The sequence below is a fragment of the Pseudophryne corroboree genome, chromosome 7 (assembly GCF_028390025.1).
Source record: "Pseudophryne corroboree isolate aPseCor3 chromosome 7, aPseCor3.hap2, whole genome shotgun sequence".
NCBI classification, from domain to species: domain Eukaryota; kingdom Metazoa; phylum Chordata; class Amphibia; order Anura; family Myobatrachidae; genus Pseudophryne; species Pseudophryne corroboree.
In genome coordinates this window covers 132473448-132498597 of record NC_086450.1, presented here as the reverse complement: position 1 = coordinate 132498597, position 25150 = coordinate 132473448, and the positions used below count along the sequence as shown (strand labels likewise).

Sequence of the window (25150 nt, the reverse complement as noted above, 5' to 3'; positions counted from 1 at the left end):
CACTAACAGCAACACATCCCTGCCTCACTGACAGCAGCACATCCCTGCTTCACTGACAGCAACACATCCCTGCCTCACTGACAGCAGCATATCCCTGCCTCACTGACAGCAGCACATCACCGCCTCACTGACAGCAGCACATCCCCACCTCACTATCAGCAGTGCATCCCCGCCTCACTGACAGCAGCACATCCCCGCCTCACTGGCAGCAGCACATCCCCACCTCACTATCAGCAGTGCATCCCCGCCTCACTGACAGCAGCACATCCTCGCTTCACTGAAAGCAGCACACCCCCTCTGTGCTGACAGCAGCACATAGTAACATAGTATTTGAGGTTGAATAGAGGCAAATTGCCCATCGTGTTCAACCTGTTTTAAGTTGTGATGATTCTACATACTTGCTAAATAATGTTTTATGACTAGTTAGCTACTATAACGCATGTTACCTCCGGATTAACCACGTTGATATTTTAAGTATTATAACCTTGGATAGCTTTTTCATTCAGAAATTTATCCATTCCTTTTTTAAATCCAATTACAGAGTCCGCCATTACCACCTTCCCTGGCAGGGAATTCCACATCCTGATTGCCCTAACAGTGAAGAACCCTTTCCTCCGTTGCGTTCGGAACTTTCTCTCCTCCAGTCGCAGCGAGTGCCCACGTGTCCTAAACTGTGTTCTTTTAATAAATAATTCCTCTGATAACTCTTTGTGATGTCCCTTTACATATTTGAAGATATTAATAATATCTCCTCTTAGGCGCCTCTTTTCTAATGTATACATATTCAGCCTAGTAAGTCTTTCCTTAAAGTCCAGTCCTTCTAGGCCTTTAATCAATTTAGTAGCTCGCCTTTGAACACTTTTGAGTTCACTGATGTCTTTTTTATACAATGGTGCCCAAAACCGAACACAATATTCCAGGTGCGGATGTACCAATGCCTTATACAGCGCCATGATTACATCCGAGTCCCTTGTCTCAATTCCCCTTTTTATGCACGCTAGCACCTTACTTGCCTTCTTTACTGCGTTTTGACATTGTGTACGGTTATTAAACCTATTATTAATGAATACCCCCAAATCTTTTTCCAACTCTGTTTCCCCTAGGCCAGGCATGTCCAAACTGCGGCCCTCCAGCTGTTGTGAAACTACATATCCCAGCATGCCCTGTTTTTCTGTCAGAGAATGCTAAAGTTGTGTCAGGGCATGCTGGGATGTGTAGTTTCTCAACAGCTGGAAGGCCGCAGTTTGGACATGCCTGCCCTAGGCGTTCCCCATTTAATATGTAGGATGCAAGTTTGTTTTTAGTCCCAAAATGCATAACCTTGCATTTGTCTGTATTGAACCTCATTTTCCATTTAGACGCCCAGAGTTCAAGTTTAGAAAGATCATTCTGCAAGGACTCCACATCCAATTCTGAACTAATTACCTTACACAGTTTAGTATCATCGGCAAAGAGTGACACTGTGCTTTCCAGGCCTATTTCTAGGTCATTGATAAATATGTTGAACAGTAGTGGTCCGAGTACGGACCCTTGTGGTATTCCGCTGACTACTGGGGACCAGGTTGAGGACTTCCCGTTGACCACTACTCGCTGTACCCTGCTATCCAACCAGCTGCTTATCCATGTGCAAATAGTTTAACCTAGGCCAATCTCCTTTAATTTGATCATCAGTCTCCTGTGAGGAACTGTATCGAAGGCCTTTGCAAAATCTAGGAAGACCACATCCACTGCTTTTCCTTGATCAAGATTATTGCTCACTTCCTCGTAGAAGCTAATTAAGTTAGTCTGACATGACCTGTCCCTCACAAACCCATGCTGGTTCTTGCTAATAATCCTAGCGGACTTTAGATACTCATGTATGATGTCCCTTAGAATTCCTTCCAATATTTTCCCCACTATAGATGTTAAACTAACTGGTCTGTAGTTTCCCAGAAGATTTTTGGATCCCTTTTTAAATAATGGCACTACCTCAGCTATACGCCAATCCTTCTGTACCATGCCTGATCTAATTGAACTATTGAAAATCAAGTATAGGGGTCGTGCTAGTTGTGAACTAAGCTCCATAAGAACCCTCGGGTGAAGTCCATCAGGACCAGGTGATTTATTAATCTTAATTTTGCTTAGTCTCTCCCGGACTACTTCTTCGCTTAAACAAGTATCTAACCATGAATCATTACTGTCACAATTGTTATGCTCTACTCCCACCATCAGTTCTTCACCGGTGAATACTGATGAAAATAATTTGTTCAGTATTTCCGCTTTAATTTCGTCATTATTTATCAATCCTCCTAATTTATCTTTTAATGGACCTAATTTCTCCTTTTTTAACCTTATACCGTTTATGTATTTAAAAAACTTTTTAGGATTGGTTTTACTCTCTATAGCGATTTGCTTTTCATTTTCCATTTTAGCTGCTCTTATTGCTTTTTTGCTTTTCTTATTACACTCCTTGTAATACTTGAAAGACTCCTCCTTTCCATTAGACTTAAATCTTTGAAAGGCCGCTTTTTTTTAATCCATTTCTGCCTTAACCTTCTTGTTAAGCCACGTCGGTTTGAGTTTAATACTCCTGCGTTTACTGCCCATGGGAATAAAGTTATGAATATTGCTATCCAGCAACCCTTTTAAAACATCCCACATTTCCGAAGTGTTCTTGTTATTAAACAGAACCTCCCACTCTATGTCGTTAAGTGCACATCTAAGCATACTGAAATTAGCCTTCCTAAAGTTAAAAGTTTTGATGGAACCCCTGTAGCTATGTTTCCTGAAACTGATGTCGAATGTGATCATATAGTGATCACTGTTACCCAAAGTCTCCCCAACTTTAGTGTTTGATATAATGTCCACATTATTAGTAATTACTAGATCCAGGGTAGTTTTACCCCTAGTTGGGTTCTCGACTAATTGAGACAAGTAGTGATCCCTAATCATATTTAAGAACCTGCTGCCCCTCGCATTAGCACATGAATCGTTACTCCAGTTTATATCCGGGTAATTAAAATCCCCAGTGACAAGGATGTCCCCCAATCCCGCAGCCATTTTGATTTGCTGCAATAGTTGTTCTTCCTCATGTATGCTAATATCCGGCTGTTTGTAGCACGTGCCTATGACAAGTTTTTTTGCATCAATTCCCCCACTTGAGATTTCTACCCATAGTGACTCCACATTATCGCCAGTCTCCTCATAGATAACCTCCTTTAGGTATGGTTTAAGTGATGGTTTAACATAAAGACATACACCTCCTCCTCTTTTGTTAGCCCTGTCCCTCCTAAAAAGAGAATACCCTTCCAAGTTAGCAACCCAGTCGTGAGAGTCGTCCCACCATGTTTCCGTAATACTTATAATGTCATACTCAGCCTTTGATGCTAACAAGTCCAATTCCCCCATTTTACCTGCTAGACTTCTTTCGTTTGCAAGCATACATTTTAGTTTATCGGTTCCTTTATTTGTTTGTTTTCCTAAAGATTTCCCATCCTGGTTAACTAGTGCATCCGTAGAGTTACTGATACAGACTGTCCTTCTCGCTCCCTCTCCAACCCCACCGTACTTAGTATTGCCCACCTTACTTTTCTCTTTGGTCAACCCAATGTTCCCATCTAAAATCACCTCCCTGACATAAGTATTTTCCCTTAAGTCCCGTACAACATTTTCTATAGGCTGTAATGATGACACATAATTGTTATTATTTAATGCTTTAGCAATGCCTTTCTTAACACCCTTAATAGAACCCATGTAAATACCCTTACCGGCTGCACTTTCCCTCCCCCCTTCTCCACCCCCATTTATCTCACTACCACCATCCCTACTATACTCGCTGCATGACCCATAGTTTCTAGCTAAACCCTCCCCCCAGGCTCCTAGTTTAAAAGTTCCTCCAACCTACTAACCATCCTACCCCCCAGCACCGCAGCCCCTTCCTCATTCAGGTGCAATCCGTCTCGAGAAAAAAGATGGCGCCTGACTGAGAAGTCCACCCAGTGTTCCAAGAACACAAACCGCTCTTTCCTACACCAGTCTCAGAGCCACATATTTACCTCCCTAATCTCCCTCTGTCTCCCTGGGCTAGCGCGTGGCACTGGTAATATTTCGGAGAAAATTACCTTAGATGTCCTTTTTTTTTCGTTTTTGGCCTAAGTCCCTATAATCTTTCTTAAGGACATCCCACCTACCACTAACTTTGCCGTTGGTGCCAACGTGCACCAAGACCGCCGGGTCTTTCCTAGCCCCTTCCAACAATCTATTTACCCGGTCCGCGACATCACTACCTAATTGACTGCAGCACATCACCGCCTCACTGACAGCAGCACATCCCCGCCTCACTGACAGCAGCACATCACCTAATTGAAAGCAGCACATCACTGCCTCACTGACAGCAGCACATCACCACCTTACTGACAGCAGCACATCCCTGCCTCACTGACAGCAGCACATCACCACCTTACTGACAGCAGCATATCACCGCCTCACTGACAGCAGCACATCACTGCCTCACTGACAGCAGCACATCACCACCTTACTGACAGCAGCACATCCCTGCCTCACTGACAGCAGCACATCACCGCCTCACTGACAGCAGCACATCACTGCCTCACTGACAGCAGCACATCACCGCCTCACTGACAGCAGCATATCCCCGCCTCACTGACAGCAGCACATACCCAACTTATTGACAGCAGCACATCACCGCCTCACTGACAGCAGCACATCCCCGCCTCACTGACAGCAGCACATCTCTGCCTCACTGACAGCAGCACATCCCTGCCTCACTGACAGCAGCACATCCCCGCCTGACTGACAGCAGTGCATCACCGCCTCACTGACAGCAGCGCATCCCCGCCTCACTGACTGCAGCACATCCCCACCTCACTTACAGCAGCACATCCCCGCCTCACTGACAGCAGCATATCCCCACCTCACTGACAGCAGCATATCCCCACCTCACTGACAGCAGCATATCCCCACCTCACTGAAGAGCAGCACATCCCTGCCTCACTGACAGCAGCACATCCCTGCCTCACTGACAGCAGCACATCCTTGCCTCACTGACCGCAGCACATCCTCGCCTCACTGAAAGCAGCACACCCCTCCGTACTGACAGCAGCACATCACTACCTAATTGACTACAGCACATCACAGCCTCACTGACAGCAGCACACCCCTCCGTACTGACAGCAGCACATCACTACCTAATTGACTGCAGCACATCACAGCCTCACTGACAGCAGCACATACAAATTCAGAAAAATGCCATCTGTTTCATTCACTTTACACTGTTATCCAGTTTATTCACTAAAAATTAATCAAATGAAACAGCGTATTATGGGGGAGCGGTTAACATACTGCCAGTCGGGATCCCGCCGATCACAATACAGGCACCGGAATCCTGACAGGCAGTGAAAGGCCGACACCGGAATACCGGCGACACAGTCTATTCGATGGAGAATACAATCTGTGGCGAGCACAGTGAACCACGGTACCCGCAGCGTGCTCTTGCCCGTAAGGGGCTTTCTAGCACTTGCCCTGCTGCTGGCACACTGGTGGCCGGGATGCCGCTGTCGGTATACTGACGGCCGGCATCCCGGCCACTGGTATACAATACTGAATCCTTATTATGAACTTTTTTCCCTTCCTCCTATCCTGTATCTGTTTCACCCTATTTCGTCACAACAGGGGCCATTTTGTAAGATAATGTACTATTCTTGAGTATGTGGTTGCAATTTGATATATACAGACCTCGGGTGGTTGAACACATTAGGCCTTAGGCCTCGTGCTTATATTAGAGTGCAACCGCACACCAAAGACTGATTTATCTGTTGCATAAAGTAGATCATGGATATATCTTATTTACCTCAATTGTTTTTTTAGCAAAAAAACAGACAGTTGGTACAATTTAATAAACATTAAAGCCTTCCTGACTTCTGATTGAGTGGGCTGGGTTCCTCCACTTGTTCAGTAGGAAAAGTAGCAGTGCCTTCTGACTTAGGCCCTCATTCTGAGTTGATCGCTAGCTGCTTTCGATCGTAGCGCAGCGATCAGGCCAAAAAATGGCAATTCTGCGCATGCGTATGGGGCGCACTGCGCACACGCTTCGTACTTTCACAAAAGCCGATGCAGTTTTACACAAGCTATAGCGACGATTTTCAGTCGCACTGCTGGCCGCAGAGTGATTGACAGGAAATGGGTGTTTCTGGGAGGTAACTGACCGTTTTCGGGGAGTGTGTGAAAAAATGCAGGCGTGCCAGATAAAAACACAGGCGTGGCTGGAAAAATGTAGGCGTGGCTGGGCGAACGCAGGGCGTGTTTGTGACGTCAAAACAGGAACTAAATAGTCTGAAGTGATCGCAAGCTAGGAGTAGGTCTCGAGCTACGCTGAAACTGCACAATCTTTTTTGTAGCAGCGCTGCGAACCTTTCGTTCGCACTTCTGCTAAGCTAAGATACACTCCCAGAGGGTGGCGGCTTAGTGTTTGCATGGCTGCTAAAAGCAGCTAGCGAGCGAACAACTCGGAATGAGGGCCAAAAAGGGCCTAATTCAGAATTGATCGCAGCAGCAAATTTGTTAGCAGTTGGGCAAAACCATAAGGGTAATTCCAAGTTGATCGCAGCAGGAAATTTTTTAGCCGTTGGGCAAAACCATGGCCCTTATTCCGAGTTGTTCGCTCGCAAGCTGCTTTTAGCAGCTTTGCACACGCTAAGCCGCCGCCTACTGGGAGTGAATCTTAGCTTATCAAAATTGCGAACGAAAGATTAGCAAAATTGCGAATAGACACTTCTTAGCAGTTTCTGAGTAGCTCCACACTTACTCGGCATCTGCGATCAGTTCAGTCAGTTTCGTTCCTGGTTTGACGTCACAAACACACCCAGCGTTCGGCCAGACACTCCTCCGTTTCTCCAGCCACTCCCGCGTTTTTCCCAGAAACGGTAGCGTTTTTTCGCACACAGCCATAAAACGGCCAGTTTCCGCCCAGAAACACCCACTTCCTGTCAATCACATTATGATCACCAGAACGAAGAAAAAACCTCGTAATGCCGTGAGTAAAATACCTAACTGCATAGCAAATTTACTTGGCGCAGTCGCACTGCGGACATTGTGCATGCGCATTAGCGACTAATCGCTCCGTTGCGACAAAAAAATAACGAGCGAACAACTCGGAATGACCCCCCATGTGCACTGCAGGGGAGGCAGATATAACATGTGCAGAGAGAGTTAGATTTGGGTGGAGTGTGTTCAAACTGAAATTTAAATTGCGGTGTAAAAATAAAGCAGCCAGTATTTACCTTGCACAGAAACAAAATAACCCACCAAAATCTAACTCTACAAATGTTATATCTGCCACACCTGCAGTGCACATAGGGGGTCATTCCGAGTTGATCATAGCTGTGCAAAATTTTGCACAGCTACGATCAACTTTCTTGACATGCGGGGGTACGCCCAGCACGGGTCTAGTCCACCCCGCATGTCAGTTCGGCCCCCCCTCGCAGAAGTGCAAAGGCATCGCACAGCGGCGATGCCTTTGCACTTCAGGAGTAGCTCCCGGCCAGCGCAGCTTTAGCGTGCTGACCGGGAGCTGCTCATCGCTCCCTGGCCCGCAGCTGCTGCGTATGACGTCACGCAGCTGCTGCGGCCCGCCCCCCGTTCGGTCCGGCCACGCCTACATTGACCGGACTGCGCCTACAAAACGGCGGCCAAACGCCGCCGTTTTGCCCCCTCCCGCCCATCGATCGCCTCTGCCTGTCAATCAGGCAGAGGCGATCTCTGTCCTGCCACGGGCGTCGGCCATGCCGCATGCGCAGGCGCACAAAGGCGCCGGTGCATGCGCAGCAGGAACCCGTTCGCTCTGCTGCGTGAAAACGCAGCGAGCGAACGGGTCGGAATGACCCCATGGTTTTGCCCAACTGCTAACAAATTTGCTGCTGCGATCAACTCTGAATTAGGCCCTTTATGACACTGTGGGCCTAATGCAGATCTGATCGCTAGGCTGCGTTTTCGTACAGCCTGCGATCAGGTCTAAACTGCGCATGCATATGCACCGCAATGTGCAGGTGTGTCGTAGGGATACAAAGCGGATCACCGCTCAGCGATGGGTTTGTGCAAAGAATCAATTCGCACGGGCGTTCGCAAGGAGATTGACAGGAAGAAGGCATTTGTGAGTGTCAACTGACCGTTTTCTGGGAGTGGTTGGAAAAACGCAGGCATGTCCATGCATTTGCAGGGGGGGGTTCCTGACGTCAATTCCAGTCCCGTCCAGGCTGAAGTGATCGCAGCAGTTGAGTAAGTCCTGGGCTACTCAGAGACTGCACAAAATCTGTTTGTACAGCTCTGCTACACATGCGTTCGCACACTTGCAAAGCGAAAATACACTCCCCTATGGGCGGGAACGCAGGACTGCAAAAAAACCCTAGCGAGCGAACAGGTCTGAATTAGGCCCTGTATCTTCAGACTTGTTACTCAGCCCTTTCTCCCTTTTCTTTTCATTAACCCTCCTTTTCCGAGCTTCTAAGTTCCAGGTCTCCTAGCTGCTCCTCCTACAGGAGAAATGTAATTGTTTCTTCTACTAAACCAATGAGACTTCTGGATCATTCCTATTCAAATAATCCATTGCTGTGTTGTAAATAAGGTTTAAATCTGTATTTTTCATTTGGGGAGAAGGGGTGTAATTTGGTATGGTATGATGTAATGCAAAAGAGGTGCCCTTTCCCTCAAACCATTTACACGTTTTGGCCTTAGCTAGTTTCAAAACCAAGTTCGCCCGACGTACAGGATGATGGCCGAACTGAGAATTTTTTAAAAGTTTTATGTCACAGGGGCAAACGCAGGATTTTCATGGGGGGGTTTCCGCACATAGCATACACACACTGCATATACATGCAAACACACACAAATACACAGCATATGCACGAAAGCACACAAACACACACAGCATATACACACACTAACAGCATACACACACATATACAAAGAAACACACACACAAACAGAAACACACATACAGCATATACACACAAGCATATATTCACACACAAACAGCATACACACACATATAATACACAGAAACACACACACACAGCTAATATACACATACACACACAAAGCATATACATACACACAAATAGCATACACATACATATCATACACAGACACACACACACACACACACACACACACACACACACACACATTAAGGGGGGATGCAGGGCATACTGTACCCCGGGCCCCCTTTGTCAGGGGGCCCCCCAGCCAAAGCACACTGACATCACTAGCTTTCCCTCTTAAGCAGCAGCAGAACTAACAGCAGGACAGTATGCAGCAGAATGCGAGCAGGACAGTATGCAGTGAAGGCAGAGACTCAGGAGTATTATGTTTCATGAGCTACCGACAGAGCTTTCCGACCAAAGGAAAGGGGATCCGGACTGAAAGTCGACAGTAACTAGGTCGACAATGTCTAGGTCGACCACTATTGATCGACAGTAACTAGGTCGACAGGGTGTCTAGGTCGACAGGGTCTTTAGGTCGACATGTTCTAGGTTGACAGGTCAAAAGGTCAACATGAGTTTTTCACAATTTTTTTCTTTTTTTGAACCTTTTCATACTTAACGATCCACGTGGACTACGATTGGAACGGTAATCTGTGCCGAGCGAAGCGGTAGCGGAGCGAAGGCACCATGCCCGAAGCATGGCGAGCGTAGCGAGCCATGCGAGGGGACGCGGTGCACTAATTGGGGTTCCCGGTCACTCTACGAAGAAAACGACACCAAAATAACATTAAAAACTCATGTCGACCTTTTGACCTGTCGACCTAGAACATGTCGACCTAAAGACCCTGTCGACCTAGACACCCTGTCGACCTAGTTACTGTTGACCAATAGTGGTCGACCTAGACATTGTCGACCTAGTTACTGTTGACTTTCAATACCACACCCGAGGAGAGATAGGAGAGTGGAGAGAGCTGTAAGTGACACAGGTATCCCAGTTTCTCCTCTTCCATGCTTGGGTATCTGAGTCTTGTGTAAACTGTTATGCGACTAAACCATTTGGGTCTAGAGATAGAGACACACACATAAAGTACTTCTGAGTCCTGTCCCAGTGTGTAAGTAGTACAGAGGCTGCTTCTATTCTTGCGTGTGACAAGATAAATAATGTTATTTTTCTACGTGTATTTTAAGGTTAAATTGTCTTTGTTTCACTACAAGAAAAGTGTATATAATAGTTGTCTTTCAATAAGGTGGAGCTATAAACAGTACCCAGTACACCATTGGTTTAAATTTAATATACACAATCTACACCTCCCACCATGACCCATTCCAGGAAGGACAGCATGCTCTCTACCTGGACTTCCTTCTTAATTTATGATTACAATCACCTGTGTTGAAACACCTTTCTTATCAATTAAATAGTTCAGTTCAAGCGACGCCAATCATATATATTAAGTAGGAAGTCCAGGTAGAGAGCATTTTGTCCCTCCTTCCACCGGAGCCCCCCTGTCTTAATTGCCCCGGGCGCCCCCAAGGCTTAATCCGGCCCTGCACACAAAGCATATACACAAACAGCATACACACACATATCATACACAGAAACACACACACACACACAGCATATACACATACACAAACAGCATACACACACGATACACAAAAACACACACACACACACACACACACACACACACACACACACACACACACACACAGCATATACACACAAATACACACCATATACACACAAACACACATAGCATATACAGACACACAAACACTCATAGCATACACACACACACACACACACACACACACACACACACACACACACACACACACACACAGCATATACACAAACAGCATACTGTACACACATATCATACACACATAGCATACATCCCCCCCAAACATCAATACTACTACACCAAGACACCATAATAACTAAAACCCCCAGCACCCAGCTGCTCAGCTGCAGTGCAGAGGATTGTCACTGGAGTGTCTCCCGTCCCTTCAGCTCTGTCCTGAAGTCACATGGGGTTTGCCTGGGAGGAGCTGCACTCTGCCTCTGCAGCTAGCTCCCGCCCCCACATTCACATGATTGATCCATCAGCCAGCATGTGTCTCCGTGGCCGAGCAGGAGGCAGCTGCCGGCAGCCGCACAGGCTGCACTGTTTACAATTCAGTAAACATCAGACAGCTGATCTGATAGATCGGCGGGCTGGGGGGGGGGGTGTTTCTAGGTACTCGGAAACCCCCCCTGCGTGCGCGTGTGTGTCAGCAGATAAAACTAAGATCATTTTTTAGTTGTCTACAGTATATCACATATCTGTATATCGGGAGCAACAAATGAATATTCCTAATGGAGAACCCGACATCAATAACAATAACCACAAAAACATAATGAGAACAAAACAACATTTTGAAAATTGTGCCATGGAGCAATGACTTATTTATGTGGCAATAATACACTTTTACTATACTGGGAGTGCTGCCATCTCACACATTCTTCACTACTCCTCAACTTGTCTGTGGCTCTGATGTGTCCATAATGGAATCAGAGGTATTGCAGTATTTTCTATTCAATTAGGTCTTAACTTCTGTAACCATGTAATCATTCAACAGCGGCAATGTCCAAATTACAGTCACTGTACAAGAACATTCTTCTGTGGATGTCACCATTCTTTATTTCAGGGCCTTCATCTGCCATGAGGTTGTAAACAGAGTGGCGCCAGATTCTGACTTTGAAAATTCACAGCTTTACACTATCATGTGAGTTGTGTATTATTTACTATGGGGGGTCATTCCGAGTTGATCGCACGCTGCCAGTTTTATGCACCGCAATGCACACGCGCGTCGTACGGATACAATGCGGATCGTTGCTGAGCTATGGATTTAACGAAGAATCCATATGCACAGCCGATCGCAAGAAGATTGACAGAAAGAGGGCGTTTATGGCTGTCAACTGACCGTTTTCTGGGAGTGGTAGGGAAAACGCAGGCATGTCCGGGCGTTTGGAAGGCGGGTGTGTGACGTCAATTCCGGCACCAAAAAGACTGAAGTGATCGCAAGGGCTGAGTAAATTCAGACCTACTCTGAAACTGCACAAAATGTTTTTACAGAGCTCGGCTGCACAGGCGTTCGCACACTTGCAAAGTGAAAATACACTCCCCCGTGGGCGGCGACTGTGCGTTTGCACGGCTGCTAAAAACAGTTAGCGAGCGATCAACTCGGAATGAGGGCCTATGTATTATAGTACTACTCGGCTGGAATGACTACATTTGATTGTAAAAAAGAAAAGAAAGAGTAAACTACAACCAATGCGAAAGGGTACAGATGTGCTCTTTTGTAATCTCATGCTTATTTTGTCACAGTTGGTATTATGGGTAAGAGCATGGCTTTACGGTCACAATTAATACCATCTGAAGTGGTGCTAAGGTTCGCAGTACTGTAACTAGTTGAATGGGTGCCCTTGTGAAAGTGAAAAAGTGCCTCCCCTCCCATAAAAATCACTTTTCTATCTTTAATCGAGGCACAGTCTTTTATTATCTCCAAATCTATCAAATTATCATTATCAAATCCATGTATTCCACAACCTTTTGCTCAACTTAAAATTAGAGATGTGTGGCGTGCACTTTTTTTGTGTTTTGTGTTTTGGTTCTGGTTCCATGCTCGTGTTTTGGATCTGGATTGGTTTTGCCAAAACCACCCTTTCGTGTTTTGGTTTTGGATCTGCATGATTTTTGAAAATAACATAAAAACAGCTAAAATCACAGAATTTGGGGGTAATTTTGATCCTACGGTATTATTAACCTCAATAACATTAATTTCCAGTCTATTCTGAACACCTCACACCTCACAATATTGTTTTTAGGCCAAAAGGTTGCACCGAGGTAGCTGGATGACTAAGCTAAGCGACACAAGTGTGCAGCACAAACCACTGGCCCATCTAGGAGTGGCAGTGTAGGCAGACAGGATGGCAGATTTAAAAAATAGGCCCCAAACAGCACATGATGCAAATAAGAAAAAGAGGTGCAATGAGGTAGCTGGGTGACTAAGCTAAGAGACACAAGTGTGCGGCACAAACACCTGGACCATCTAGGAGTGGCACTGCAGTGTCAGACAGGATGGCACTTACATAAACTGGGCCCCAAACAGCACATCATGTAAAGAAGAAAAAGAGGTGCAATGAGGTAGCTGTATGACAAAGCTAAGCGACACAAGTGTACAGCACAAACAACTTGTGACGTGCTGGATTTTCCCCAATGTAATACACGCACAATATTGGTGGCACAGGAGAGCATACCCCTAAACCACACACACACACACACACACACACACACACACACACACACACACACACACACGCACACAGCAAAGCCTGTAAAATTAATTTGGATAATAATAACAACCCTTTTATTTGGATCTATTATAATAATATGCAGCACAGGCGAGCGTACCCCTACACCACACAGGGCAAACCCGGTAAAAAAAAATTGGATAATAATATAAGTAATGTATATAAGCCTTTTATTTGGAGTAAAAAATAAACAACACAGGACACCACCACTGGACTTATGGCTGCACAAGACACCACCACTGGACTGCTGCATCACAAAACAGCACCACTAGACTGGACTTATACGGCAGTACCCCTGGAGTTGTACGGCAGTGTCAGACAGGATGAAAAACTAGTCCCCAAACAGCACATGATGCAAAGAAGAAAAAGAGGTGCAAGATGGAATTGTCCTTGGGCACTCCCACCCACCCTTATGTTGTATAAACAGGACATGCACACTTTAACAAACCAATCATTTCAGCGACAGGGTCTGCCACACGACTGTGGCTGAAATGACTGGTTTGTTTGGGTCCCCACCAAAAAAGAAGCAATCACTCTCTCCTTGCACAAACTGGCTATACAGAAGCAAGATGTCAACCTCATCCTCCGATTCCTCAACCCTTGCAGGCTGTACATCCTCCTCCTCACAGAGTATTAATTCGTCCCCACTGGAATCCACCATCACAGGTCCCTGTGTACTTTCTGGAGGCAATTGCTGGTAAAGGTCTTCCTGGAGGAATTTTGGATGAACATAATTTTCTCCACATTTTGTGGAAGTACCCCCCTACGTCGATCGCTGACAAGGCTACCGGCTGCACTAAACACTTTCGGAGTAAACACTGGAAGGGGGGGGGGGGGCAACTTAGGTAAAATAAAGCCAGTTTGTGCAAGGGCATCCAAATTGCCTCTTTTTTTCTGCCAGTATATGTACGGACTTCCTAATTGGATGCTGTCACTCATATAATCGTCCACCATTCTTTTAATGGTAACAGAATCATATTCAGTGACAGTAGACATGTCAGTAATCGTTGGCAGGTCCTTCAGTTCGGACCAGATGTCAGCACTCACTTCTGACTGCCCTGCATCACCACCAGCGGGTGGGCTAGGAAATTTTAGCCTTTTCCTCGCAGCCCCAGTTGTGGGAGAAAATCAAGGAGGAGCGGTTGACGGGTCACATTCCGCTTGAGTTGACAATTTTCTCACCAGCAGGTCTTTGAACCTCTGCAGACTTGTCTGCCGGAAAGAGAGATACAACGTAGGCTTTAAACCTAGGATCGAGCACGGTGGCCAGCATGTAGTGCTCTGATTTCAAAAGATTGACCACCCTTGAATCCTGGCAAAGCGAATGAAGGGCTCCATCCACAAGTCCCACATACTTTGCTGAATGGCTTCGTCTTAGCTCCTCCTTCAATTTCTCCAGCTGCTTCTGCAAAAGCCTGATGAGGTGAATGACCTGACTCAAGTTGGCAGTGTCTGAACTGATTTCACGTGTGGCAAGTTTGAAGGGTTGGAAATCCTTGCACAAGACGGAAATCATTCTCCACTGCGCTTGAGTCAGGTGCATTCCCCCTCCTTTGCCTATATCATAGGTGAATGTATAGGCTTGAATGGCCTTTTGCTGCTCCTCCATCCTCTGAAGCATATAGAGTGTTGAATTCCACCTCGTTACCACCTCTTGCTTCAGTTGATGGCAGGGCAGGTTCAGGAGTGTTTGCTGGCGCTCCAGTCTTTGGCACGCGGTGGCTGAATATGAAAGGAGCCTCAATTTTTTGGGCCACTGACAGCATCTCCTGCACGCCCCTGTCATTTTTCAAAAAATTCTGCACCACCAAATTAATTGTATGTGCAAAACATGGGACATGCTGGAATTCGCCCAGATGTAATGCACGCACAATATTGGTGGCGTTGTTCGATATCACAAATCCCCAGGAGAGTCTAATTGGGGTAAGTCATTCTGCGATGATGTCCCTCAGTTTCCGTAAAAGGTTGTCAGCGCTGTGCCTCTTACGGAAAGCGGTGATACATAGCATAGCCTGCCTAGGAATGAGTTGGCGGATGTGAGATGCTGTTACTGGTGCCATTGCTGTTGTTGCTGCGGGAGGCAATACAGCGGGAGGCAATACATCTACCCAGTAGGCTCTCTGCCCTGTTCCAGTTGTCCACATGTCTGTGATAAAGTGGATAGTGGGTACAACTGCATATTTTAGGACACTGAGGACATTTTTCTGACGTCTGTACATTCTCGGTATCGTCTGCCTAGTGAAGTGGAATCTAGATGAGATTTGGCACTGGGGACACACTACCTCCATCATTTCTCTAAGTCCCACTGAACTAATGGCGGATACCAGACGCACGTCTAACACCAACATAGCTGTCAAGGCTTCAGTTATCCGCTTTACAACAGGATGACTGCTGTCATATTTCATCTTCCTCGCAAAGGACTGTTGGACAGTCAATTGCTTACTTGAAGTAGTACAAGTGGTCTTCCGACTTCCCCTCTGGGATGATGATAGACACCCAGCAGCAACAACAGCAGCGGCAGCAGCAGTAGGCGTACCACTCAAGGATCCTCCGGAGGAATCCCGGTTAGGAGAGGACTCATCAGTCTTGCCAGTGACATGGCCTGCAGGACTACTGACGTTCCTGACTGAGGAAGAAGTTGACGTTGAGGGAGTTGGTGGTGTGGCTTGCAGGAGCTTGGGTACAAGAGGAAGAAGGGATTTAGGTGTCAGTGGACTGCTTATGCTCTTACCCAAAGTTTCAGAACTTGACACTGACTTCTGATGAATGCGCATCAGGTAACGTATAAGGGAGGATGTTCCCAGGTGGTTAACTTCCTTACCCATACTTATTACGGATTGACAGAGGCAACACACGGATTGACATGACAACTGTTGTCCGGATTTGTGGAGAAATAATTCCACACCGAAGAGGTGGCTTTTTGGTATTTTGCCCAGGCATCACAATGGGCTTATTCATCCTATGGACAACAACTGTCTCCCCCGGTGCCTGAATGAAGCAAACTACGTCACCATCAGTATCCTCATCGTCAACTTCCTCCTCAGCGCCAGCAACACCCATATTCTCATCCTGGTGTACTTCAACAGTGACGTCTTCAATTTGAATATCAGAAACTGGACGGTGGGTGCTCCTTCCAGCACTTGCAAAGGGCGTGCAAATGGTGGAAAGAGCCACCTTTTCCCGTCCAGTGTTGGGAAGGTCAGGCATCGCAACCGCTGACACACTTGGACTCTCCTTGGGAATTTGTGATACTATCTTAGAATGCACAGTTCTTTGCTGTGGTTTTGCCAGCATAACTCTTATAATTTTTTTAGGGGGAGGATGAGGGCTTCCATCGTCATGTGAAGCTGAACCACTAGTCATGAACATAGGCCAGGGCCTTAGCCATTCCTTGTCACTCCGTGTCATAAATGGCATATTGGCAAGTTTACGTTTCTCCTCAGCCCATTTAAATTCATTTTTTTGGGTCTTTTTACTGAACTTTGGCTTTTTTGATTTTACATGCCCTCTACTATCACATTGGGCATCGGCCTTCGCATTTCATCATCTATGTCATGACTAGTGGAAGCAACTTCAGCACTAGGAGGAAGTGGTTCTTGATCTTTCCCTATTTTATTCTCCAAATTTTTGTTCTCCATTATTTTTCTGGAGTTATATAACACAATATGCAGCACAGGAGAGCGTATCCCTACACCACACAGGGCAAACCCTGTAAAAAATATTTGGATTAAATATTAGTAACCTCTTTAAATGGATTTAATAATATACAGCACAGGACAGTACCACTGGAATTATACTGCAGTACCACTGGAATTATACGGCAGTACCACTGGAATTATACAGCAGTACCACTGGACATATACGGTAGTATCACTGGAAATATATGGCAGTACCACTGGACATATGAGGCAGTATCACTGGAATTATACAGCAGTACCACTGGGCTTATACGGCAGTACCACTGGACTGGATTTATACAGCAGTATCACTGGATTTATACACCAGTACCACTGGAATTATACGGCATTATCACTGGAATTATACAGCAGTACCACTGGACTGGAATTATACTGCAGTATCACTGGAATTATACAGCAGTACCACTGGACTTATACGCCAGTACAACTGGATTTATTCAGCAGTACCACTGGACATATACGGCAGTTTCACTGGAATTATACGGCAGTACCACTGGATTTATACGGCAGTACCACTGGATTTATACAGCAGTACCACTGGATTGGATTTATGTTAGAGATGAGCGCCTGAAATTTTTCGGGTTTTGTGTTTTGGTTTTGGGTTCGGTTCCGCGGCCGTGTTTTGGGTTCGAACGCGTTTTGGCAAAACCTCACCGAATTTTTTTTGTCGGATTCGGGTGTGTTTTGGATTCGGGTGTTTTTTTCCAAAAACACTAAAAAACAGCTTAAATCATAGAATTTGGGGGTCATTTTGATCCCAAAGTATTATTAACCTCAAAAACCATAATTTACACTCATTTTCAGTCTATTCTGAATACCTCACACCTCACAATATTATTTTTAGTCCTAAAATTTGCACCGAGGTCGCTGTGTGAGTAAGATAAGCGACCCTAGTGGCCGACACAAACACCGGGCCCATCTAGGAGTGGCACTGCAGTGTCACGCAGGATGTCCCTTCCAAAAAACCCTCCCCAAACAGCACATGACGCAAAGAAAAAAAGAGGCGCAATGAGGTAGCTGTGTGAGTAAGATTAGCGACCCTAGTGGCCGACACAAACACCGGGCCCATCTAGGAGTGGCACTGCAGTGTCAGGCAGGATGGCCCTTCAAAAAAATACTCCCCAAACAGCACATGACGCAAAGAAAAATGAAAGAAAAAAGAGGAAGGTCAGGCATCGCAACCGACACAATTGGACTCTCCTTGGGGATTTGTGATTTCGAAGAACGCACAGTTCTTTGCTGTGCTTTTGCCAGCTTAAGTCTTTTCTTTTTTCTAGCGAGAGGATGAGTGCTTCCATCCTCATGTGAAGCTGAACCACTAGCCATGAACATAGGCCAGGGCCTCAGCCGTTCCTTGCCACTCCGTGTGGTAAATGGCATATTGGCAAGTTTACGCTTCTCCTCCGACAATTTTATTTTAGGTTTTGGAGTCCTTTTTTTACTGATATTTGGTGTTTTGGTTTTGACATGCTCTGTACTATGCCATTGGGCATCGGCCTTGGCAGACGACGTTGCTGGCATTTCATCGTCTCGGCCATGACTAGTGGCAGCAGCTTCAGCACGAGGTGGAAGTGGATCTTGATCTTTCCCTAATTTTGGAACCTCAACATTTTTGTTCTCCATATTTTAATAGGCACAACTAAAAGGCACCTCAGGTAAACAATGGAGATGGATGGATTGGATACTAGTATACAATTATGGACGGGCTGCCGAGTGCCGACACAGAGGTAGCCACAGCCGTGAACTACCGCACTGTACTGTGTCTGCTGCTAATATATAGACTGGTTGATAAAGAGATAGTATACTCGTAACTAGTATGTATGTATAAAGAAAGAAAAAAAAACCACGGTTAGGTGGTATATACAATTATGGACGGGCTGCCGAGTGCCGACACAGAGGTAGCCACAGCCGTGAACTACCGCACTGTACTGTGTCTGCTGCTAATATATAGACTGGTTGATAAAGAGATAGTATACTCGTAACTAGTATGTATGTATAAAGAAAGAAAAAAAAACCACGGTTAGGTGGTATATACAATTATGGACGGGCTGCCGAGTGCCGACACAGAGGTAGCCACAGCCGTGAACTACCGCACTGTACTGTGTCTGCTGCTAATATATAGACTGGTTGATAAAGAGATAGTATACTCGTAACTAGTATGTATGTATAAAGAAAGAAAAAAAAAACCACGGTTAGGTGGTATATACAATTATGGACGGGCTGCCGAGTGCCGACACAGAGGTAGCCACAGCCGTGAACTACCGCACTGTACTGTGTCTGCTGCTAATATATAGACTGGTTGATAAAGAGATAGTATACTCGTAACTAGTATGTATGTATAAAGAAAGAAAAAAAAACCACGGTTAGGTGGTATATACAATTATGGACGGGCTGCCGAGTGCCGACACAGAGGTAGCCACAGCCGTGAACTACCGCACTGTACTGTGTCTGCTGCTAATATATAGACTGGTTGATAAAGAGATAGTATACTCGTAACTAGTATGTATGTATAAAGAAAGAAAAAAAAACCACGGTTAGGTGGTATATACAATTATGGACGGGCTGCCGAGTGCCGACACAGAGGTAGCCACAGCCGTGAACTACCGCACTGTACTGTGTCTGCTGCTAATATATAGACTGGTTGATAAAGAGATAGTATACTCGTAACTAGTATGTATGTATAAAGAAAGAAAAAAAAACCACGGTTAGGTCACTGGTATATACAATTATGGACGGGCTGCCGAGTGCCGACACAGAGGTAGCCACAGCCGTGAACTACCGCACTGTACTGTGTCTGCTGCTAATATAGACTGGTTGATAAAGAGATAGTATACTACTAATATTATATACTGGTGGTCAGGTCACTGGTCACTAGTCACACTGGCAGTGGCACTCCTGCAGCAAAAGTGTGCACTGTTTAATTTTAATATAATATTATGTACTCCTGGCTCCTGCTATAACCTATAACTGGCACTGCAGTAGTGCTCCCCAGTCTCCCCCACAATTATAAGCTGTGTGAGCTGAGCAGTCAGACAGATATATAATATATATAGATGATGCAGCACACTGGCCTGAGCCTGAGCAGTGCACACAGATATGGTATGTGACTGAGTCACTGTGTGCTGTGTATCGCTTTTTTCAGGCAGAGAACGGATTATAAATAAAAGTGGTGGTCACTGGTCACTATCAGCAAAACTCTGCACTGTACACTACTGAGTACTCCTAATGCTCCCCAAAATTAGTAAATCAAGTGTCTCTCTAATCTATTCTAATTCTAAACGGAGAGGAAGCCAGCCACGTCCTCTCCCTATCAATCTCAATGCACGTGTGAAAATGGCGGCGACGCGCGGCTCCTTATATAGAATCCGAGTCTCGCGATAGAATCCGAGCCTCGCGAGAATCCGACAGCGTCATGATGACGTTCGGGCGCGCTCGGGTTAACCGAGCAAGGCGGGAAGATCCGAGTCGCTCGGACCCGTGAAAAAAAACATGAAGTTCTGGCGGGTTCGGATTCAGAGAAACCGAACCCGCTCATCTCTAATTTATGTGGCAGTATCACTTGAATTATACTGCAGTATCACTGGAATTATACGGCAGAACCACTGGATTTATATGGCAGTACCACCACTGGACATATACAGCAGTATCACTGGAATTATATGGCAGTACCACTGGACATATACGGCAGTATCACTGGAATTATACGGCAGTACCACTGAACTTATACGGCAGTACCACTGGACTGGACATATACGGCAGTACCACTGGACATATACGGAAGTATCACTGGAATTATATGGCTGTACCACTGGATTTATACGGCAGTACCACTGGACATATACGGCAGTATCACTGGAATTATATGGCAGTACCACTGGACATATACGGCAGTATCACTGGAATTATAAGGCAGTACCACTGGACATATACGGCAGTATCACTGGAATTATATGGCAGTACCACTGGACATATAAGGCAGTATCACTGGAAATATATGGCAGTAACACTGGACATATGCGGCAGTATCACTGGAATTATACGGCAGTACCACTGGACTTATACGGCAGTACCACTGGACTGGATTTATACAGCAGTATCATTGGACTTATACACCAGTACCACTGGAATTATACGGCAGTATCACTGGAATTATATGGCAGTACCACTGGATTTATACGGCAGTACCACTGGACTGGAATTATACTGCAGTATCACTGGTATTATACAGCAGTACCACTGGATTTATACGCCAGTACAACTGGATTTATTCGGCAGTACCACTGGACATATACGGCAGTTTCACTGGAATTATACGGCAGTACCACTGGATTTATATGGCAGTACCACTGGACTTATACAGCAGTACCACTGGACTGGATTTATATGGCAGTATCACTTGAATTATACTGCAGTATCACTGGAATTATACGGCAGAACCACTGGATTTATATGGCAGTACCACCACTGGACATATACGGCAGTATCACTGGAATTATATGGCAGTACCACTGGACATATGCGGCAGTATCACTGGAATTATATGGCAGTACCACTGAATTTATACGGCAGTACCACTGGACTGGACATATACGGCAGTACCACTGGACATATACGGAAGTATCACTGGAATTATACGGCTGTACCACTGGATTTATACGGCAGTATCACTGGACATATACGGCAGTATCACTGGAATTATATGGCAGTACCACTGGACATATACGGCAGTATCACTGGAAATATATGGCAGTACCACTGGACATATGCCGCAGTATCACTGGAATTATACGGCAGTTCCACTAGACTTATACGGCAGTACCACTGGACTGGATTTATACAGCAGTATCACTGGAGTTATACACCAGTACCACTGGAATTATACGGCAGTATCACTGGAATTATACGGCAGTACCATTGGCCTTATACGGCAGTACCACTGGACTGGAATTATACTGCAGTATCACTGGTATTATACTTACACACCAGTACAACTGGATTTATTCGGCAGTACCACTGGACATATACGGCAGTTTCACTGGAATTATATGGCAGTACCACTGGACATATACAGCAGTATCACTGGATTTATACGGCAGTACCACTGGACATATATACGGCAGTATCACTGGAATTATACGGCAGTACCACTGGACTTATACGGCAGTACCACTGTACTGGATTTATACAGCAGTATCACTGGACTTATACACCAGTACCACTGGACATATACGGCAGTGTCACTGGAATTATACGGCAGTACCACTGAACTTATACGACAGTACCACTGGACTGGACATATACGGCAGTACCACTGGACATATACGGAAGTATCGCTGGAATTATACGGCAGTACCACTGGACTGGATTTATACAGCAGTATCACTGGAGTTATACACCAGTACCACTGGAATTATACCGCAGTATCACTGGAATTATACGGCAGTACCATTGGATTTATACGGCAGTACAACTGGACTGGAATTATACTGCAGTATCACTGGTATTATACAGCAGTACCACTGGACTTACACGCCAGTACAACTGGATTTATTCGGCAGTACCATTGGACATATACGGCAGTTTCACTGGAATTATATGGCAGTACCACTGGACATATACAGCAGTATCACTGGATTTATACGGCAGTACCACTGGACATATACGGCAGTATCACTGGAATTATACGGCAGTACCACTAGACTTATACGGCAGTACCACTGGACATATACGGCAGTGTCACTGGAATTATACGGCAGTACCAATGAACTTATACGGCAGTACCACTGGACTGGACATATACGGCAGTACCACTGGACATATACGGAAGTATCGCTGGAATTATACGGCTGTACCACTGGATTTATACGCCAGTACCACTGGGCTTATACAGCAGTACCACTGGACTGGATTTATATGGCAGTATCACTTGAATTATACTGCAGTATCACTGGAATTATACAGCAGAACCACTGGATTTATATGGCAGTACCACCACTGGACATATACGGCAGTATCACTGGAAATATATGGCAGTACCACTGGACATATGCGGCAGTATCACTGGTATTATACGGCAGTACCACTGGAATTATACGGCAGTACCACTGGACTGGATTTATACAGCAGTATCACTGGAGTTATACACCAGTACCACTGGAATTATACGGCAGTATCACTGGAATTATACGGCAGTACCATTGGACTTATACGGCAGTACCACTGGACTGGAATTATACTGCAGTATCACTGGTATTATACTTACACACCAGTACAACTGGATTTATTCGGCAGTACCACTGGACATATACAGCAGTTTCACTGGAATTATATGGCAGTACCACTGGACATATACAGCAGTATCACTGGATTTAAACGGCAGTACCACTGGACATATATACGGCAGTATCACTGGAATTATACGGCAGTACCACTGGACTTATACGGCAGTACCACTGTACTGGATTTATACAGCAGTATCACTGGACTTATACACCAGTACCACTGGACATATACGGCAGTGTCACTGGAATTATACGGCAGTACCACTGAACTTATACGACAGTACCACTGGACTGGACATATACGGCAGTACCACTGGACATATACGGAAGTATCGCTGGAATTATACGGCAGTACCACTGGACTGGATTTATACAGCAGTATCACTGGAGTTATACACCAGTACCACTGGAATTATACCGCAGTATCACTGGAATTATACGGCAGTACCATTGGATTTATACGGCAGTACCACTGGACATATACGGCAGTTTCACTGGAATTATATGGCAGTACCACTGGACATATACAGCAGTATCACTGGATTTATACGGCAGTACCACTGGACATATACGGCAGTATCACTGGAATTATACGGCAGTACCACTAGACTTATACGGCAGTACCACTGGACATATACGGCAGTGTCACTGGAATTATACGGCAGTACCAATGAACTTATACGGCAGTACCACTGGACTGGACATATACGGCAGTACCACTGGACATATACGGAAGTATCGCTGGAATTATACGGCTGTACCACTGGATTTATACGCCAGTACCACTGGGCTTATACAGCAGTACCACTGGACTGGATTTATATGGCAGTATCACTTGAATTATACTGCAGTATCACTGGAATTATACAGCAGAACCACTGGATTTATATGGCAGTACCACCACTGGACATATACGGCAGTATCACTGGAAATATATGGCAGTACCACTGGACATATGCGGCAGTATCACTGGAATTATACGGTAGTACCACTGGAATTATACGGCAGTACCACTGTACTGGATTTATACAGCAGTATCACTGGACTTATACACCAGTACCACTGGACATATATACGGCAGTGTCACTGGAATTATACGGCAGTACCACTGAACTTATACGACAGTACCACTGGACTGGACATATACGGCAGTACCACTGGACATATACGGAAGTATCGCTGGAATTATACGGCAGTACCACTGGACTGGATTTATACAGCAGTATCACTGGAGTTATACACCAGTACCACTGGAATTATACCGCAGTATCACTGGAATTATACGGCAGTACCATTGGATTTATACGGCAGTACCACTGGACTGGAATTATACTGCAGTATCACTGGTATTATACAGCAGTACCACTGGACATATACGGCAGTGTCACTGGAATTATACGGCAGTACCAATGAACTTATACGGCAGTACCACTGGACTGGACATATACGGCAGTACCACTGGACATATACGGAAGTATCGCTGGAATTATACGGCTGTACCACTGGATTTATACGCGAGTACCACTGGACTTATACAGCAGTAACACTGGACTGGATTTATATGGCAGTATCACTTGAATTATACTGCAGTATCACTGGAATTATACAGCAGAACCACTGGATTTATATGGCAGTACCACCACTGGACATATACGGCAGTATCACTGGAAATATATGGCAGTACCACTGGACATATGCGGCAGTATCACTGGAATTATACGGCAGTACCACTGGAATTATACGGCAGTACCACTGGACTGGATTTATACAGCAGTATCACTGGATTTATACACCAGTACCACTGGAATTATACGGCAGTATCATTGGAATTATATGGCA

The 25150-nt window shown here is 45.4% G+C and overlaps 1 long non-coding RNA gene across 1 annotated transcript in view; it reads left to right on the top strand.

Annotated features, from left to right (window-relative positions):
* Positions 1-11668: 11668 nt before the first annotated feature.
* The window catches only part of LOC134943454 (uncharacterized), a 59283-nt gene continuing 45801 nt past the window's right edge, over positions 11669-25150 (top strand). The window contains exon 1 of the long non-coding RNA XR_010181547.1: positions 11669-11744. This is a non-coding gene — a long non-coding RNA (uncharacterized LOC134943454). The remainder of the gene's footprint in view (positions 11745-25150) is intronic.